Source organism: Ailuropoda melanoleuca, chromosome 5 (genome assembly GCF_002007445.2).
Source record: "Ailuropoda melanoleuca isolate Jingjing chromosome 5, ASM200744v2, whole genome shotgun sequence".
Taxonomy (NCBI): domain Eukaryota; kingdom Metazoa; phylum Chordata; class Mammalia; order Carnivora; family Ursidae; genus Ailuropoda; species Ailuropoda melanoleuca.
In genome coordinates, this window is record NC_048222.1 from 90164491 (window position 1) to 90176972 (window position 12482).

Sequence of the window (12482 nt, forward strand, 5' to 3'; positions counted from 1 at the left end):
TGTTTCCAGAGTGCGCGTCCTCGGTCCGCCCGCTCCCTGGTGCAGGTGGCCCGCCAGCCGTCCTGCGCGCGCGCTCCTGGAGCTCTCGTTCTAAGACTGCTGTCTCGCGGGTGCCGTCCGCGAGTCCGCCTGCTCCCCCGTGCAGGTGGCCCGCCAACCGCCAGCCGTCCCGCATGCGCTCCCGGAGCTCCCTTCTCAGTCTGCTGTCTCAAGCGTGCGGGTCCGTGGTCTGTCCGCTCCCCCTTGTAGGTGGCTACCGCTTCCCGGCGCCCTGACACGGCGGCTCCCTCCCCCTTCTGTTTAGCTTCCGATATCTGTGCGCGGTTTCACGGCTCCCCGCTTCGTACCTCGATACTCAGCGCTGGAGATGTTCATTTGTAGAGATCCAGATGTATCTTCCTGCGTCTCAGGCTGATTCCGTGGATATTCCTGCTGGTCGTACCTATCCAGCTCAACTCAGGGGACCGGCTGAAAAAGGGGTCCCCTACTCCTCCGCCATCTTAACCTCCCTATTTTTTCTGTTTAAAATGCTATTCACTAGTTGCTTGCAACTATTAAAATTCCATGAAGTCAAGACTTTATTATGAAAAAAATGTTTCTGCCTTATTCTCATAAGAAACCATACTTACATCAGCCACCCTTAAAAAATAACCCATTTGTTCATTTCTATATCAAATTGGAAATTGTCCATCTTACAGTCTCTGCCAGCTAAATGTTTCCTGTCTCTTAAAATTTCAATATATGAAATCCAATTACTCTTTATTTTTCATGCCAAGCTCCTGTTTTTTCTTTCACTTATCCATGTGTATAGGGTGACTATGTATTATATTTCAGAGTGACAGAAAAAAATCCTCCTGTTTAGTAGTCATTTTTAAATGTGTTGATACTTTTCTCCCTTCTTTTGTTGTTACAACAAACAGAAAAGAGCTAGAATCTAAGAAGGATCCTTCATTTTTTTTTGCTTGTTTTAGAATATTTTTGAGTCCAAATTCAAAAACTGGAACTCTTATAGGATATATCAATGTCTTGAATGGTATTGCACATAAATGTTCCCAAAAAAGTGAAAATTAAACATCTTTTAAAGACCTCAAAGGAGAAGATTTAATATCAGCTTAAATATACTAAATTAATGTTTATTATGATTTTTAAAAGCCTATAAACATTTCCAATAAACCATTAGAAAGTATTATCCTTTCTAAGCAGATTTAAATTATGGTTTACAAATTAGGAATTAAAAACCAATGTAGTCATCAGCAAAATGTTGGAATAAGAAACTCTGATATTGTGCTCTCACAAAAGAAATATAATGAAAAAATAGTGGGAAAAACTATTAAAATCACTATTTGGAAATCCTGAAAACTAACCAAAAACGTCTGGAACCTGGATGGGGCTTATTCAAGAAAAATGGAATCTTGGTAAGAACACTGATATTTGTAACATTTTAACTTACCTCATTCCATCCCTGTTCCCAATTTAGTAGCCTTGAAAATAGCAGCTTACATTCCCAGTGGTACCATAAAGAACAGAATGAAGCTTATTCACAAATAAGTGCTGTTATTTGTTTTGAATTGTATGGTGGCTCCTTAGAAGACTGATTCAAAAGGTTTATCTTTATTTTACCTGACTCAGAACTTGCCCAGTGCTAAAGCTGATACCAAAAGGGAAAGGGAAAGTTGCATATATTGAAAATATTTATAGACAAATGTTTTACTTCCTGCTGCCATAGGTTATAAACAACAATTGAGGCAAACAATAAACTAACTGAAAACTTGGAGGAAAGTCTGGAAAATAAGAGGTTTACATATACTTTGAAAAACTCTTTAAAAGATAATTGTATTTCCAGAGTTACCAAATCAAACTATTCAAAATGTCTAGCCTTCAACTAAAAAGTATGAGGCATGCAAAGAAATAAAGTATGGCTCATACACAGGGGAGAAGAATATTCAATAGAACTATCCTTGGGGTACACGTGGGGCTCAGTCAGTTAAGCATCTGACTTCAGCTCAGGTCATAATCTCAGAGTCCTGGGATTGAGCCCCACATTGGGCTCCCCACTCAGTGGGGAGTATGCTTGTCCTTCTGCCACTCCCCTAATTTATGCTCTCTCAAATAAATAAATAAAAATCTTTACAAAAAAATTTTAAAAACTATCTTTGAGGAAGGTCAGTAGACATTCTAGATAGGCTTTAACTCAGATATTTTAAAAATATCTTCAATGAGCTAAGAAAACAATGTCTAAAGAACCAAAATAAAGAATTAGTACTACCTCAACAGGTAGAGAATGTTAAAGAGATATAAAAGATTCATATAAGAATTCTGGCACTGAAAAGTACAATAACTGATATGAAAAATTCAATAAAGGGGCTCATCTTTATCAGCAGAGTCAAGAAGACAAAACACAGAACTAGCAAACTTGAAAATACATTTATTGAAATTATCTAGTCTGAAGAACAAAAACAAAAATGACAAAGAAAAATGAACACAAAGAGACCTGCAAATCAAATTATGCATAATAGGAGTTCTGGAAGAAGAGAGATATCAGAAAGAATATTTTAAGAAAAACTGTCCAAAATATCCCACATTTGGTGAACATATTTAATTTATACATAAAGATGCTCAGGGTACTCTAAGTAAGATAAACTCAAGAGCTAGAAGGCAGCGTATTGACATATTCAAAGTGTTGGCAATAATAATAATTAATAATAATAATTAATAGTAATAATGCCAATAACTGTATAAGTAGCAAAACTATCCTTCAAAAATGAAGAAACTAAAACATCTAGAGTTTGTCACTAGAAGACCTTCCTGATAACAAACTCTAAAGGAACTTTTTAAGAATTAGTTATTTAGGGGTCTGGGTGGCTCAGATGGTTAAGTATCTGCCTTAGGCACAGATCATTATCTCAGGGTCCTGGCAGCCAGCCCCACACTAGGCTCCTGGCTCAGTGGGGAGTCTGCTTCTCCCTCTTCCTCTCCCTCTGCCTGCCCCCCTCCTCATGCTCTCTATCTATCTCTTTGTCTCAAATGCATAAATAAAATCTTAGGAAAAAAATATTTATTTATCTATCTTAGAGAGAGAAAGCACATGGCAGGGAGGAGCAGAGGAAGAGAATCTTCAGGCAGTCTCCCTGCTGAGCACGAAGCCTGACACAGGGCTCAATTCCAAAACCCATGAGATCATGACCTGAGCTGAAACCGAGTCAGACGTTCAACAGACTGAGCCACCCAGGTATCCCTGAAGGAGCTTAAGGCTAAAATGAAAGGTCACTCGACATGAACTCAAATCTAGATAAAGAAGTGAAGAACAAAATAAAGGTAAGTGCACAGTAGATATAAAAGGTAGCATAATGTATTTTTGTCATAATTCATTATATTATTTTATATGAATTAAAAGACAATTGCACAGCACAATAATTATACATCTATGTTGGTGACTACACAATGTATGAAGATAAATTTGCAGCAATAACAACACCAAGAAAAAGCCAATCTATATAAAATCTAAAATGATCGTATACTATTAAAATTAAATTGACATTAATATCCAAGCTACATTGTTATAAATTAAGATGCCACTTGTAATCTTAAAGGAAAACACTAAGAAAATTCAAATGTTTCTTAATAGCTATGAAAAAGAAATAATTTAACACAAGAGATAAAAAGACATGAGACATACAGACAATTAAGAGCAGAAATATGTCCTTCCTTATTAATTATTGCATTAAGTATAAATGGCTTAAACTCTAATTAAAATACAGAGATTAACAAAATGGATGAAAACAATCTAGTGTATTTTGTCTGCAAGATAATTTTTTAAAGGAACTTACTTTAGATTCAAAGACACAAATAGATTAAAAGAATTAAAAAATTATATTCCATAACAGTAATAGAAAAGATCTGGAGTACCTATGTTGATACCACACAAAATAAACTTTAATATAAGAAATATTACTTGGGAAAAATTAGGGCATTGCATAACACAATGATCAATTCATTAAGAACATATAACAATTACAATCATATGTGTGACACAGAATTCTAAAATATATGTAGATAAACTGACAGAAATTAACAGAAAATAGATAATTCAATAATACTTTGAGATATTAATAACCTTTATTCAATAAGGAATAGAAAAACTAGAATGAAAAATAGTAAGAATATAGAAGACTTGAAAAAATTAAATACCAACTGGAGCTAACAGACATATATAGAGCAATTCACCCCAAAAACAGTAGAATACACATTCTTCTCAATTGGATGTGGATCATTCACAGTACAGACCATATGTTAGGCCATAAAAAGTCTCAATACATTTTAAAAGATTAAATTTATAAATACTTCCTTTACCACAATGGAAATGAGAGATAAAAGAAATGTGGAAAATTCACAAATATGTGGAAATTAGCACAGTTCTAAATAATCATGGGTCAAAAAACAATCACAAGGCAAATTAGAAAATACTTAAAAATGAACAAAAATCAAAACCAATTTAAAAATGTATAGGATTCATTAAAAGCAGTGCTCAGTGGGAAATTATAACTTAAATGACTACATTCTAAAAAATAAAATCAAAACCCTAATCTTTTATTTCAAAATAGAAAAAGAGCCAACTAAACTTAAACAAAAAGAAAATAAGGAAGATATGAATAGAAACACTTAAAATGAAAAATAGAGAAATAAAGAAAATCAACAAAATCAAAGTTAGTCTTTAGAATTCACATTTAGTAAGACTGACTATGAAAATTAGAGAGGACTCAAATTATTAAAATCAGGAATGAAAGAACTGCTGAATTCAAAGAAATAAAAGGATTATAAGAGAATATTATAAATAATCATATGCCAACAACTTGGATTAAGTAGATTGATTTCTAGAAATACAAGCTACAGAAAGTGATTCAAGAAGAAATAGAAAATCTGAATAGATCTATAACAAGCAAAATGGAATAAAAATAAAATGGAATAAAAATTAAAAATTAAAAAAGAAAAAAGAAAATAGCCTTCCAATATAATAAACTCCAGAATAAGACGGCTTCACAGGTGAACACTTAAATAAGTGATGCCTGTTATTCCTTTTTAAACTCTTCAAAAAAAAAAAAAAAAAGGAAATTACACCTCCTAAACCATTCTATGAGTAATACTTTTGCAGTATTACTATAATACCAAAGCCAGAGATAAATGTCACCAAAAAGAAACAAAAGACCAGTACCCTTATAAATATGTATGCACAAATTCTAAACAAAATATAAGTTGAATTTAACAGCATATAAAAATAATGATATACTATATCCAAGAAAGATTTATCCCAGGGAAGTAAGGTTTGCGTAGCATATGAAAGTCAATTAATGCAATATAGCATATTAATAAAAGGGGAGAACCCTACCTAATCATCTCAATAGATGCAGGAAAATTTGACAATTCCAATACTTTTTCATGATGGAAACAGTCAGCAAAATAAGAACAAAATAGAGCTGATCTTTTAAAATCTTGACCTACATTAAGAATAACAAAATTTAAAATGTCCTTTCTTCAACTGGAGTAGGATACACACCTATCCCATCTCAGCAGAACTTAGTGAAACTTGTGAATAAACTCACCAGTCTTTAAGGTAATCTACTTTCCATTTTTTCTCCTATCTTTTACCCAATCCATTTCTCTATGGTTTTAATCACCTGCTAGCCCTGTGAGTCTCCCTACCAAGTTCAGTAATTTCTTCTCATCTGCCATTTCTCAGTCCCATATTTGGGCAGAACTTTATGAGTCAAGTCTGATCTCACAAGTTGAAATTTACCAGTGCCTTTTGCAATGGATATTACTTGTGGCATTAGTACTCAGAAGAGATGGTAAGAAATATTCATAATATCAATACAACTCACTTGGAAGAATAGAATTGGAAATACAAAAATCACATTTATAGAGTAAAATTTGCACATTTTATATTTATATGTGACTATTTATTAAATAATTCTCTACTTTCAGTGATGTGTAACTAACTTATTTCCAAAGACAGCCCATTCCAATTTTGTAGAGTTTTATCTATTATACTTTTCAATTAATCATACTTCTTTGGAATAAGTAGTTGAACTCATCATGAATCTATTTGTATGCATCGTCAATCAATTTACACTTTTTTGCATATAAGATTAACATGGATGAATTTATTGAATCTAGATATATGTACTTATATTTCATTTGGATCTTGGTTTTATACATATTTGTACCTATATAAATTCTGTTAGAGTGACACTTTGCTGTATTTTTATATTTATAGTGCCCCTTTCTTTTCTCCACTTTCTAGCTTATAATATTTTTGCTTTTTGCCTTTTGAAATTCTACATTATCTATATGATATTTTCTTGAACATGTATATTTGTTAATTCTCATTTAATTTTGTGATTAAAATAATCAATATTTTCTTATGATTCTTTAATGAATAACTCACTATTTGGAAATTCTAGGAAAGGTGTTACTTCTGATGATATCACTAATATTTTAGTATGTTGAGTTCATGTTGCTAACATTATACATCAATGAGAGAAACTGGAAAATAGTGTGTAATGTACACTTAGAAATGATTAAATTTTTTAAAAAGGTACATGAAAAGAATTCAATCTACCTTGAATTTATAAATGAATATATAAGTGACTATTTTCACTTTTATATAATATTTTAATGCAGAGCTTTAACTTCTACTAATTATATGATATTGGACAAATTTCCCAACCATTATCAGTTCTCCTATAAAGTGATGATCAAATTATTCCACTGAATTATTTTAAGAATTAATTAAATAATACATGGACAGTTTGACACATGGTAATGTGCAAAATATGTTTAATAAAAGCTTAATATCCTTAATAAACATAAATATAGCACTACTCTTTAGAAAGGAGTGTTAAACACCGAGTACCCAAATACAACTGGAGGACCTCTATTAGATACCCAACTTAAGGGAGAGAGTTTTGTAAATCTAATTTGATCTTCTTTTTCATACATTATCACCATCACTAGAAGTTCTCCTGTTTCATCTTGTATATAAGGTTGTGTGCATCTTGTTACATCATCATTCCCTTTTGCTTTCTGTGAGTTATAGCCTCCAAATTACGTGTAGTTCAATAATAGTTGATATGGGAAATCTATGTAGCTTCAAAGTTTCATAAAGTGTTAATTTGAAAGGACAAATAACCTCCGATATACATGCCTTCAAACTATAACGTACAAATTTGTACAGGTATAACTCAATTTATTGCCTTTTGCTTTATTGTGCTTCACAGGTATTGCATTTTGCAGATATTGCACTTTTTATAAATTGAAGGTTTGTAGCACCTCTGAATCAAGAATACCTATCAGCACCATTTTTCCAACGGCATTTGTTCACTTCATATCTCTATGTCACATATTGATAATTCCCACAATATTTCAAAATTTTATTATATTTGTTATGGTGATTTATGATCAGGAATCTTTGATGTTACTAGAGTAATTATTTTGGGATGCCATTAACTAAAATAAGACAGTAAACTTAATTGATAAATGTTGTGTGTGTTCTTCTTTTTTTTTTTTAATGATTTTTTATTATATTATGTTAGTCACCATACAGTACATCCCCGGATTCCGATGTAAAGTTCGATGCTCCATTAGTTGCGTATAACACCCAATGTACCATGCAATACGTGCCCTCCTTACCACCCATCACCAGTCTATGCCATTCCCCCACCCCCCTCCCCTCTGAAGTCCTCAGTTTGTTTCTCATAGTCCATAGTCTCTTCATGTTTCATTCCTCCTTCTGATTACCCCCCATTTCTTTATCCCTTTCTTCCCCTACCGATCCTAGTTCTTATGTTCCATAGATGACCGAAATCATATGATAATTGTCTTTCTCTGCTTGACTTATTTCACTTCGCATTATCTCCTCCAGTGCCGTCCATGTTGCAGCAAATGTTGAGAATTCATTCTTTCTTATAGCTGAGTAACATTCCATTGTATATATGGACCACAGCTTCTTAATCCAGTCATCTATTGAGGGGCATCTTGGCTCCTTCCACGATTTAGCTATTGTGGACAATGCTGCTATGAACATTGGGGTGCATATGGCCCTTCTCTTCACTACGTCTGTCTCTTTGGGGTAAACACCCAGTAGTGCGATGGCTGGCTCATAGGGTAGCTCAATTTTTAACTTTTTAAGGGACATCCACACTGTTTTCCAGAGTGGCTGTACCAGCTTGCATTCCCACCAACAATGTAGGAGGGATCCCCTTTCTCCACATCCTCTCCAACAATTGTTGTTTCTTGCGTTGTCTATTTTTGCCATTCTAACTGGCGTAAGGTGGTATCTCAGTGTGGTTTTGATTTGAATTTCCCTGATGGCTAATGACTTTGAACATTTTTTCATGGGCTGTTGCCATTTGTATGTCTTCATTGGAAAAGTGTCTGTTCATATCTTCTGCCCTTTTTTTTGATTTGTTTATTTGTTTCTCATGTATTGAGTTTGAGAAGTTCTTTGTAGATCTTGGATACCAGTCCTTTATCTGTAGTGTCATTTGCAAATATATTCTCCCATTCCGTGGGCTGCCTCTTAGTTTTTTTGACCGTTTCCCTGGCTGTGCAGAAGCTTTTTATCCTGATGAAGTCCCATAAGTTCATTTTATCTTTTGTTTCTCTTGCCTTTGGAGATGTGTCATGAAAAAGGTTGCTCTGGCTGATGTCGTAGAGGTTGTTGCCTATGTTCTCCAGAATTTTGATGGATTCCTGTCTCACATCGAGGTCTTTCATCCATTTGGAGTTTCTTTTTGTGTATGGTGAGAGAGAGTGGTCAAGTTCCATTCTTTTGGATGTAGCTGTCCAATTTTCCCAGCACCATTTATTGAAGAGACTGTCTTTTTTCCACTGGATGTTTTTTCCTGCTTTATCAAAGATTAGTTGCCCAAAGAGCCGAGGGTCCATTTCTGGGTTCTCTATTCTGTTCCCTTGGTCTATGGGTCTGTTTTCATGCCAGTACCATGCTGTCTTTGTGATCACAGCTTTGTAGTACAGCTCGAAATCCGGCATTGTGATGCCCCCAGCTTTGTTTTTCCTTTTCAACAGTTCCTTGGAGATTCGGGGCCTTTTCTGGTTCCATACAAATTTAAGGACTATTTGTTCCAGTTCTTTGAAAAATGTCCTCGGTATTTTGATCGGGATAGCATTGAAAGTGTAGATTGCTCTGGGTAGCATGGACATTTTAACTATGTTAATTCTTCCAATCCATGAGCATGGAATATTTTTCCATCTTTTTATGTCTTCCTCAATGTCTTTCAAGAGTGATTTATAGTTTCTAGAATATGGTCCTTTACGTCTCTGGTTAAGTTAATTCCAAGGTAACAATGGTTGTTGGTGCTATTGTAAATGGGATGGATTCCCTAATTTCTCTTTCTTCAGTCTCGTTATACGTGTATAGAAATGCAACTGATTTCTGGGCATTGATTTTGTATCCTGCCACCTTACTGAATTGTTCTATGACTTCTAATAGTTTGGGAGTCAATTCTTTTGCATTTTCCATATAGAGTATCATGTCATCTGCGAAGAGAGACATTTTGACTTCTTCTTTGCCGATTTGGATACCCTTTGATCCCTTTTTGTCTTCTGATTGCTGTTGCAAGGACTTCTAGTACTATGTTGAATAATAGTGGCGAGAGTGGGCATCCTTGTCGTGTTCCTGATCTTAAGGGAAAGGCTTCCAGCTTTTCCCCATTGAGAATAATGCTTGCAGTAGGCTTTTCATAGATGGCTTTTATGAGATTGAGAAATGTACCCTCTATTCCTACACTCTGAAGGGTTTTAATCAGGAAAGGATGCTGTATTTTGTCAAATGCTTTTTCTGCATCAATTGAGAGGATCATATGGTTCTTGAGTCTTTTCTTGTTGATATGATGTATCACATTGATTGATTTGCGAGTGTTGAACCATGCTTGCATCCCAGGTATGAATCCCACTTGGTCATGATGGATAATCCTTTTAATGTACTGTTGGATTCTATTAGCAAGGATCTTGTTGAGGATTTTGGCATCCATATTCATTAGAGAAATCGGTCTGTAATTCTCCTTTTTGAGGGGGTCTTTGCCTGGTTTGGGGATCAAGGTAATATTAGCCTCATAGAATGAGTTTGGTAGCTTTCCTTCTGTTTCTATTTTTTGAAATAGCTTTAGGAGAATAGGTATTATTTCTTCTTTGAATGTTTGGTAGAATTCCCCAGGAAAACCGTCTGGGCCTGGAGTTTTATTATTTGGAAGGTTGTTTATCACTGACTCAATTTCTTCATAGTTAATTGGCCTATTTAAGAAATCTATTTCTTCCTGTTTCAGTCTTGGTAGTTTATAGGTTTCCAGGAAGGCCTCCATCTCTTCCAGATTGTTTAGTTTTTTGGCATATAGCTGTTGATAAAAGTTTCTAATAATCCTTGCAATTTCAATGGTGCTGGTCGTGACCTCTCCCTTTTCAGTCATAATTTTAATAATCTCAGTCCTTTCTCTTTGTTTTTGGACAAGTTTTGCCAGTGGTCTATCAATTTTATGGATTCTCTCAAAGAACCAGCTTCTAGTCCTGTTGATCTGCTCTACTGTGGTTCTGGTCTCTAATTCATTGATTTCTGCTCTAATCTTGGTCAACTCCTTCCTTGTCAGTGGGTTAGGCCTGTCCCTCTGTTGCTGTTCCAGTTTCTTGAGGTGAGAATATAGAAACTGCATTTTAGATTTTTCTATTCTTTTGAGTGAGGCTTGGATGGCTATGTATTTCCCCCTTAGGACTGCCTTTGCAGTATCCCATAGGTTTTGGACCGTTGTGTATTCATTCTCGTTGGTCTCCATAAATTGTTTAATTTGTTTTTTGATTTCCTGGTTTATCGAGTCATTCTTGAGCAGGATGGTTCTTAGCCTCCAAGTGTTTGAGTTTCTTCCAGGTTTTTCCTTGTGGTTGAGTTCCAATTTCAGAGCGTTGTGGTCTGAGAATATGCAGGGGATAATTTCAATCTTTTGGTATTGGCTGAGACCTGTTTTGTGTCCCAGAGCATGATCTATTCTTGAGAATGTTCCATGGGCATTTGAATAGAATGAGTATTCTTTGGTTCTGGGGTGTAGTGTTCTATATATATCTATGAGGTCCAACTCGTCGAGTATGGCATTCAAAGCCTTTGATTCTTTGCTTAGTTTTTGCCAGGGTGTTCTGTCTATTTCTGATAGTGGGGTGTTGAGGTCCCCTACTATTACTGTGTTCTTATCTATATGTCTCTTTATTTTGGTTAAGAGTTGGCTTGTGTATCTTGCTGCTCCCCTGTTGGGGGCATATATATTAATAATTGTCATATCCACTTGTTGAATACTTCCTTTAAGAATAATATAGTGCCCTTCTGTATCTCTCTCTATGGCCTCTAGTTTAAAATCCAGTCTATCTGATATGAGAATTGCTACTCCAGCTTTCTTTTGAGGTCCATTTGCGTGGAAGATGGTACTCCATCCCCTTACTCTAAGTCTGAATGCATCTTTGGGTTCAAAATGAGTCTCTTGTAGACAGCAAATGGATGGGTCATGTCTTTTTATCCAATCTGCAACCCTGTGGCGTTTTATGGGAGAGTTTAAGCCATTTAGATTGATAGAGATTATTGACAGATATGATTTTAATGATGCCATTTCTCTTTAAAGTCTTTGTATCGGTTGTGACTTGCTGCTCTGTATCACTCTTGGGGCCTTTTTACCTTTATAGAGCNGAGAAGCCCGATGAGGGACTCCTTTCCGGAACGCTGTGATCACGCCCTAATCTGAAGACAGGCACTTAATGACTGCACCACCCAGGTGCCCCGAGTTGTGGGCTTCTTGATTTTTCAGCCTGCCTTCTGGGGGAGGGGCCTGCCTCCGGATACTCAGGAAACCCTGTTTGGGTAGAGTCTCCGTGTCCCCTGCGAGGGGGGATGGGCATGGGCACCCTGTGAGCCGGTATATCCGGGCTTTTGTTCTCTGGCGGCTTTCCCTGGCGGTTTGCTATGCCTCTTCTGAGAGAGCAGCAGCGGCTGAAATTCAGCCTCTGTCTCAGAACAGAGGGATCGCGGATCGTTCTCCACTGATGTTCTGGCCACTTTAACTCTGTTTCTGTTGGTGCTGCTCAACCCTGCAGCATCCCGGGCTGTGCGCCCCACACCCGGCGTCCCAGCCCTCACTTCCAGGGCCGGCACGTCTCTGTCCTTTGTGTTTCCAACCCCGCCCGCCGCCAGCCGCCCCGCGCGGGCTCCCGGAGCTCCCCGTCTCAGTCTGGTGTCTCACGGGTGCTGACCGCGAGTCCGCCNTGCTCTGGAGCGCCAGTTTTCAGTCTGGTCGCGCTTGCACTCCTGAGCTCTCGGTTTCACTCTAGTTTGAGTGTGCGGTCGGGAGCTCCTGTTTTCAGACTTTTGGACACGGGCGTTCCCAGGCTCACTGTCTCAGTCCACTCTCTTGCGGGTGCTGGTCTGAGAGTCCAGC

The 12482-nt window shown here is 36.5% G+C and overlaps 1 pseudogene; it reads left to right on the forward strand.

Annotated features, from left to right (window-relative positions):
* The first annotated feature begins 3273 nt into the window (after positions 1-3273).
* Positions 3274-12482, forward strand: part of LOC109491239 — a 170181-nt pseudogene continuing 160972 nt past the window's right edge.